Source organism: Brassica napus, unplaced genomic scaffold (assembly GCF_020379485.1).
Source record: "Brassica napus cultivar Da-Ae unplaced genomic scaffold, Da-Ae ScsIHWf_3093;HRSCAF=3907, whole genome shotgun sequence".
Lineage (NCBI taxonomy): Eukaryota > Viridiplantae > Streptophyta > Magnoliopsida > Brassicales > Brassicaceae > Brassica > Brassica napus.
In genome coordinates, this window is record NW_026016328.1 from 22,227 (window position 1) to 28,226 (window position 6,000).

The window sequence follows — 6,000 nt, forward strand, 5'->3', positions numbered from 1 at the left end:
TAAGGCCGTGGGGCCCACATGATTTTCTGGCCGTTTTGTTTCGAGCGAAAAAGTGCGTCGAGGTTAATGGTGTTAAGAAAGCATCAAAAACACCCTGAGAATCCGTTTTCGATCTTTTTTACGTGCCTTAACTTTCCGCAGCCCGTTTGAGGGTCAAAACGGCTGAATTTGAGCCCGAAAAATTGCGCCGTCTATTCAACGCCCATTATGGATTCTGGGGCTTTCCGAAATGGTGCTATGGGCGACGTAGTTCCTCACGGTTCAAAAGTTATGAGGTTTTCAAGTTTAGACTCGTTTAGGCTGAAAAAAAAATAAAAAATAAAAAGGAGTGCAACACGAGGACTTCCCGGGAGGTCACCAATCCTAGTACTACTCTCGCCCAAGCACGCTTCACTGCGGAGTTCTGATGGGATCCGGTGCATTAGTGCTGGTATGATCGCACCCGTCAGTACATCACTCTCGTTTCTATATATCCTTTTCTCGGCCAATCCAAGTGCAAGGCCGTGGGGCCCACATGATTTTCTGGCCGTTTTGTTTCGAGTGAAAAGTGCGTCGAGGTTAATGGTGTTAAGAAAGCATCAAAAACACCTGAGAATCCGCTTTCGATTTTTTTTTACGTGCCTTAACTTCCGCAGCCCGTTTGAGGGTCAAAACGGCTTAATTTGAGCCCGAAAATTACGCCGTCTATCACCGCCCATCGTGGATTCTGGGGCTTTCCGAAATGGTGCTATGGGCGACGTAGTTCCTCACGGTTCAAAAGTTATGAGGTTTTCAAGTTTGGACTCGTTTTAGGCTGAAAAACAAATAAAAATAAAAAGGAGTGCAACACGAGGACTTCCCAGGAGGTCACCAATCCTAGTACTACTCTCGCCCAAGCACGCTTCACTGCGGAGTTCTGATGGGATCCGGTGCATTAGTGCTGGTATGATCGCACCCGTCAGTACATCACTCTCGTTTCTATATATCCTTTTCGCGGCCAATCCAAGTGCAAGGCCGGGGGCCCACATGATTTTCTGGCCGTTTTGTTTCGAGCGAAAAAGTGCGTCGAGGTTAATGGTGTTAAGAAAGCATCAAAAAACCCCTGAGAATCCGCTTTCGATCTTTTTATGTTCCATAACTTTCTGCAGCCCGTTTGAGGGTCAAAACGGCTGAATTTGAGCCCGAAAATTTACGCCGTCTAATCACCGCCCATCGTGGATTCTGGGGCTTTCCGAAATGGTGCTATGGGCGACGTAGTTCCTCACGGTTCAAAAGTTATGTGAGGTTTTCAAGTTTGGACTCGTTTTAGGCTGAAAAAAAATAAAAAATAAAAAGGAGTGCAACACGAGGACTTCCCGGGAGTCACCAATCCTAGTACTACTACTCTCGCCCAACACGCTTCACTGCGGAGTTCTGATGGGATCCGGTGCATTAGTGCTGGTATGATCGCACCCGTCAGTACATCACTCTCGTTTCTATATATCCTTTTCTCGGCCAATCCAAGTGTAAGGCCGTGGTGCCCACATGATTTTCTTGCCGTTTTGTTTCGAGCGAAAAAGTGCGTCGAGGTTAATGGTGTTAAGAAAGCATCAAAAACACCCTGAGAATCCGCTTTCGATCTTTTTTACGTGCCATAACTTTCTGCAGCCCGTTTGAGGGTCAAAACGGCTGAATTTGAGCCCGAAAAATTACGCCGTCTAATCACCATCCATCGTGGATTCTGGGGCTTTCCGAAATGGTGCTATGGGCGACGTAGTTCCTCACGGTTCAAAAGTTATGAGGTTTTCAAGTTTGGACTCGTTTTAGGCTGAAAAAAAGTAAAAAAATAAAAAGGAGTGCAACACGAGGACTTCCCGGGAGGTCACCAATCCTAGTACTACTCTCGCCCAAACACGCTTCACTGCGGAGTTCTGATGGGATCCGGTGCATTAGTGCTGGTATGATCGCACCCGTCAGTACATCACTCTCGTTTCTATATATCCTTTTCTCGGCCAATCCAAGTGTAAGGCTGTGGTGCCCACATGATTTTCTTGCCGTTTTGTTTCGAGCGAAAAAGTGCGTCGAGGTTAATGGTGTTAAGAAAGCATCAAAAACACCCTGAGAATCCGTTTTCGATCTTTTTTACGTGCCTTAACTTTCCGCAGCCCGTTTGAGGGTCAAAACGGCTGAATTTGAGCCCGAAAAATTGCGCCGTCTATTCAACGCCCATTATGGATTCTGGGGCTTTCCGAAATGGTGCTATGGGCAACGTAGTTCCTCACGGTTCAAAAGTTATGAGGTTTTCAAGTTTGGACTCGTTTTAGGCTGAAAAAAATAAAAAATAAAAGTGCAAACAAGGACAGGACTTCCCGGAGATCACCAATCCTAGTACTACTCTCACTCTCCCCAAGCACGCTTCACTGCGGAGTTCTGATGGGATCCGGTGCATTAGTGCTGGTATGATCGCACCCGTCAGTACATCACTCTCGTTTCTATATATCCTTTTCTCGGCCAATCCAAGTGCAAGGCCGTGGGGCCCACATGATTTTCTGCCGTTTTGTTTCGAGTGAAAAAGTGCGTCGAGGTTAATGGTGTTAAGAAAGCATCAAAAACACCCTGAGAATCCGCTTTCGATTTTTTTACGTGCCTTAACTTTCTGCAGCCCGTTTGAGGGTCAAAACGGCTGAATTTGAGCCCAAAAATTACGCCGTCTATTCATCCGCCCATCGTGGATTCTGGGGCTTTCCGAAATGGTGCTATGGGCGACGTAGTTCCTCACGGTTCAAAAGTTATGAGGTTTTCAAGTTTGGACTCGTTTTAGGCTGAAAAAAAATAAAAAAAAATAAAAGGAGTGCAACACGAGGACTTCCCGGAGGTCACAATCCTAGTACTACTCTCGCCCAAGCACGCTTCACTGCGGAGTTCTGATGGGATCCGGTGCATTAGTGCTGGTATGATCGCACCCGTCAGTACATCACTCTCGTTTCTATATATCCTTTTCGCGGCCAATCCAGTGCAAGGCCGTGGGGCCCACATGATTTTCTGGCCGTTTTGTTTCGAGCAAAAGTGCGTCGAGGTTAATGGTGTTAAGAAAGCATCAAAACCCCCTGAGAATCCGCTTTCGATCTTTTTTATGTTCCATAACTTTCTGCAGCCCGTTTGAGGGTCAAAACGGCTGAATTTGAGCCCGAAAATTTACGCCGTCTAATCACCCCATCGCCCATCGTGGATTCTGGGGCTTTCCGAAATGGTGCTATGGGCGACGTAGTTCCTCACGGTTCAAAAGTTATGAGGTTTTCAAGTTTAGACTCGTTTTAGGCTGAAAAAAAAATAAAAAATAAAAGGAGTGCAACACGAGGACTTCCCGGGAGGTCACCAATCCTAGTACTACTCTCGCCCAAGCACGCTTCACTGCGGAGTTCTGATGGGATCCGGTGCATTAGTGCTGGTATGATCGCACCCGTCGTCAGTACATCACTCTCGTTTCTATATATCCTTTTCTCGGCCAATCCAAGTGCAAGGCCGTGGGGCCCACATGATTTTCTTGCCGTTTTCTTTCGAGCGAAAAAGTGCGTCGAGGTTAATGGTGTTAAGAAAGCATCAAAAACACCCTGAGAATCCGCTTTCGATCTTTTTTTACGTGCCATAACTTTCTGCAGCCCGTTTGAGGGTCAAAACGGCTGAATTTGAGCCCGAAAAATTACGCCGTCTAGTAAACACCCATCGTGGATTCTGGGGCTTTCCGAAATGGTGCTATGGGCGACGTAGTTCCTCACGGTTCAAAAGTTATGAGGTTTTCAACTTTGGACTCGTTTTAGGCTGAAAAAAAAGTAAAAAAAAAAAAGAGTGCAACACGAGGACTTCCCGGGAGGTCACCAATCCTAGTACTACTCTCGCCCAAACACGCTTCACTGCGGAGTTCTGATGGGATCCGGTGCATTAGTGCTGGTATGATCGCACCCGTCAGTACATCACTCTCGTTTCTATATATCCTTTTCTCGGCCAATCCAAGTGTAAGGCTGTGGTGCCCACATGATTTTCTTGCCGTTTTGTTTCGAGCGAAAAAGTGCGTCGAGGTTAATGGTGTTAAGAAAGCATCAAAAACACCCTGAGAATCCGTTTTCGATCTTTTTTACGTGCCTTAACTTTCCGCAGCCCGTTTGAGGGTCAAAACGGCTGAATTTGAGCCCGAAAATTGCGCCGTCTATTCACGCCCCATTATGGATTCTGGGGCTTTCCGAAATGGTGCTATGGGCAACGTAGTTCCTCACGGTTCAAAAGTTATGAGGTTTTCAAGTTTGGACTCGTTTTAGGCTGAAAAAAAAATAAAAAAAATAAAAAGGAGTGCAACACGAGGACTTCCCAGAAGATCACCAATCCTAGTACTACTCTCGCCCAAGCACGCTTCACTGCGGAGTTCTGATGGGATCCGGTGCATTAGTGCTGGTATGATCGCACCCGTCAGTACATCACTCTCGTTTCTATATATCCTTTTCTCGGCCAATCCAAGTGCAAGGCCGTGGGGCCCACATGATTTTCTGGCCGTTTTGTTTCGAGTGAAAAGTGCGTCGAGGTTATGGTGTTAAGAAAGCATCAAAACACCCTGAGAATCCGCTTTCGGTTTTTTTTTACGTGCCTTAACTTTCTGCAGCCCGTTTGAGGGTCAAAACGGCTTAATTTGAGCCCAAAAAATACGCCGTCTATCATTCGCCCATCGTGGATTCTGGGGCTTTCCGAAATGGTGCTATGGGCGACGTAGTTCCTCACGGTTCAAAAGTTATGAGGTTTTCAAGTTTGGACTCGTTTTAGGGCTGAAAACAAATAAAAAATAAAAAGGAGTGCAACACGAGGACTTCCCGGGAGGTCACCAATCCTAGTACTACTCTCGCCCAAGCAACGCTTCACTGCGGAGTTCTGATGGGATCCGGTGCATTAGTGCTGGTATGATCGCACCCGTCAGTACATCACTCTCGTTTCTATATATCCTTTTCGCGGCCAATCCAAGTGCAAGGCCGTGGGGCCCACATGTTTTTCTGGCCGTTTTGTTTCGAGCGAAAAAGTGCGTCGAGGTTAATGGTGTTAAGAAAGCATCAAAACACCCTGAGAATCCGCTTTCGATCTTTTTTATGTTACATCTTCTGCCATAACTTTCTGCAGCCCGTTTGAGGGTCAAACGGCTGAATTTGAGCCCGAAATTTACGCCGTCTAATCACCGCCCACATCGTGGATTCTGGGGCTTTCCGAAATGGTGCTATGGGCGACGTAGTTTCCTCACGGTTCAAAAGTTATGAGGTTTTCAAGTTTGGACTCGTTTTAGGCTGAAAAAAAATAAAAAATAAAAAAGGAGTGCAAACGAGGACTTCCGGGAGGTCACCAATCCTAGTACTACTCTCGCCCAAACACGCTTCACTGCGGAGTTCTGATGGGATCCGGTGCATTAGTGCTGGTATGATCGCACCCGTCAGTACATCACTCTCGTTTCTATATATCCTTTTCTCGTCAATCCAAGTGCAAGGCCGTGGTGCCCACATGATTTTCTTGCCGTTTTGTTTCGAGCGAAAAGTGCGTCGAGGTTATGGGTGTTAAGAAAGCATCAAAAACACCCTGAGAATCCGCTTTCGATCTTTTTTACGTGCCATAACTTTCCAGCAGCCCTTTGAGGGTCAAAACGGCTGATTTGAGCCCGAAAAATCCCGCTAGTCACCGCCCATCGTGGTTCTGGGGCTTTCCGAAATGGTGCTATGGGCGACGTAGTTCCTCACGGTTCAAAGTTATGAGGTTTTCAAGTTTGGACTCGTTTTAGGCTGAAAAAAAAGTAAAAAAAAAAAGAAGTGCAACACGAGGACTTCCCGGGAGGTCACCAATCCTAGTACTACTCTTCGCCCAACCGCTCACTGCGGAGTTCTGATGGGATCCGGTGCATTAGTGCTGGTATGATCGCACCCCGCATACATCACTCTCGTTTCTATATATCCTTTTCTCGGCAATCCAGTGTAAGGCCGTGGTGCCCACATGATGTTCTGGCCGTTTTGGTTTCGAGCG

General features: G+C 46.7%; 9 non-coding genes and 3 pseudogenes across 9 annotated transcripts; all 12 read right to left on the reverse strand.

Annotated features, from left to right (window-relative positions):
• Positions 1–325: 325 nt before the first annotated feature.
• Positions 326–444, reverse strand: LOC125603176. Its single transcript, XR_007335306.1, has one exon. It is a non-coding gene; the product is annotated as a 5S ribosomal RNA (ribosomal RNA).
• Positions 445–817: 373 nt separating this feature from the next.
• Positions 818–936, reverse strand: LOC125603182. Its single transcript, XR_007335312.1, has one exon. It is a non-coding gene; the product is annotated as a 5S ribosomal RNA (ribosomal RNA).
• Positions 937–1,313: 377 nt separating this feature from the next.
• Positions 1,314–1,433, reverse strand: LOC125603206 (annotated as a pseudogene).
• Positions 1,434–1,811: 378 nt separating this feature from the next.
• On the reverse strand, positions 1,812–1,930 carry LOC125603179. The gene has a single exon (XR_007335309.1). It is a non-coding gene; the product is annotated as a 5S ribosomal RNA (ribosomal RNA).
• A 372-nt stretch (positions 1,931–2,302) lies between these two features.
• Positions 2,303–2,429, reverse strand: LOC125603159 (annotated as a pseudogene).
• Positions 2,430–2,806: 377 nt separating this feature from the next.
• Positions 2,807–2,923, reverse strand: LOC125603195. Its single transcript, XR_007335325.1, has one exon. It is a non-coding gene; the product is annotated as a 5S ribosomal RNA (ribosomal RNA).
• Positions 2,924–3,301: 378 nt separating this feature from the next.
• Positions 3,302–3,420, reverse strand: LOC125603177. The gene has a single exon (XR_007335307.1). It is a non-coding gene; the product is annotated as a 5S ribosomal RNA (ribosomal RNA).
• Positions 3,421–3,801: 381 nt separating this feature from the next.
• Positions 3,802–3,920, reverse strand: LOC125603180. The gene has a single exon (XR_007335310.1). It is a non-coding gene; the product is annotated as a 5S ribosomal RNA (ribosomal RNA).
• A 379-nt stretch (positions 3,921–4,299) lies between these two features.
• Positions 4,300–4,418, reverse strand: LOC125603178. Its single transcript, XR_007335308.1, has one exon. It is a non-coding gene; the product is annotated as a 5S ribosomal RNA (ribosomal RNA).
• Positions 4,419–4,793: 375 nt separating this feature from the next.
• LOC125603191 lies at positions 4,794–4,913 on the reverse strand. The gene has a single exon (XR_007335321.1). It is a non-coding gene; the product is annotated as a 5S ribosomal RNA (ribosomal RNA).
• A 388-nt stretch (positions 4,914–5,301) lies between these two features.
• On the reverse strand, positions 5,302–5,418 carry LOC125603201. The gene has a single exon (XR_007335330.1). It is a non-coding gene; the product is annotated as a 5S ribosomal RNA (ribosomal RNA).
• A 368-nt stretch (positions 5,419–5,786) lies between these two features.
• Positions 5,787–5,903, reverse strand: LOC125603157 (annotated as a pseudogene).
• Positions 5,904–6,000: the final 97 nt, after the last annotated feature.